The following is a 1,018-nucleotide window of genomic DNA, read 5'->3' as shown; positions in this document are numbered from 1 at the left end:
TTGTGAGTAAAATAAAAGAAATAAATATAAAAGTTACCAAAATTATAAACAAATATCAAAGCATTATAAATTTCAAACAATAAAATTATATTTTCAAATTCTTATATATCTAAATATAGCAAATAAATTCGGCTATAGCTAATTTTTTTTAGAAACCTTATTCTAATTTTACATTTCTGTTTTTTTCTTCTTTCAAGTTTAGTTCATCTTTGTATTCAGTTATGAGTTTATTTTATTATGTTTTTTTAAATATGGAATGCTTCACGAATTTGCATGTCATCCTTGCGCAGGGGCCATGCTAATCTCTGTATTGTTCCAATTTTAGTATATGTGCTGCTGAAGCGAGCACAATATGAGTTTATTTTAACTTTGTCTTAAATTAGAAATTCTCAGATAATTTGCAAAGTGAGATTATAATTTAGGGATATGTACACAACTGGAAAATCGTCTGCAATATTCTGATAATCTGCAAGAATGTTGGAATTTGTTGCACCATGTTTTTAATCTGATAATTGAGGTCTCATGTAATGTGCCTCTACAGATTATGGTGTCGGTATCAGCAAAGACAGGGTGAAATATATAGATGTGAATGATTAACATGGATGTATTAGAAATTATAATGCAGACTAGGACTTGGTAGGTTAAATTATACTAAATATGTATATCAGATATATCCTGTGAACACCTCAGAGTGTTCCTTTACACTGTTGTGTTTGGCCTATTTATTTTTAATTGAGAATATATAAATAGAAACTCAAATCTTTAGCATATGTGTTAAAAAGGCTTTTTAAAATATTTTGAGGAACCTGGATAGCACCAAACATTAAACTAGACATAGTACAAATAGAACAGGAGAAAAGGATTAAATGTGTAATATTTACATATTACATATGCAATATGTAAATAAATATATATAGTCATATTAAGCTTATATTTTAGAATACTTTTATAAATATATACATATACTTAGAATTGAACTGGGAACTCAATATGAAAGCAATAAAAGATACTTCTGATG

General features: G+C 27.0%; 1 non-coding gene across 1 annotated transcript; it reads right to left on the bottom strand.

Annotated features, from left to right (window-relative positions):
• Positions 1–245: 245 nt before the first annotated feature.
• On the bottom strand, positions 246–349 carry LOC126033062 (U6 spliceosomal RNA). Its single transcript, XR_007504218.1, has one exon. It is a non-coding gene; the product is annotated as a U6 spliceosomal RNA (small nuclear RNA).
• Positions 350–1,018: the final 669 nt, after the last annotated feature.

Source organism: Suncus etruscus, chromosome 16, assembly GCF_024139225.1.
Source record: "Suncus etruscus isolate mSunEtr1 chromosome 16, mSunEtr1.pri.cur, whole genome shotgun sequence".
Lineage (NCBI taxonomy): Eukaryota > Metazoa > Chordata > Mammalia > Eulipotyphla > Soricidae > Suncus > Suncus etruscus.
The sequence above is the reverse complement of the archived record's forward strand: the minus strand, read 5'-3'. Positions and strand labels throughout refer to the sequence as shown.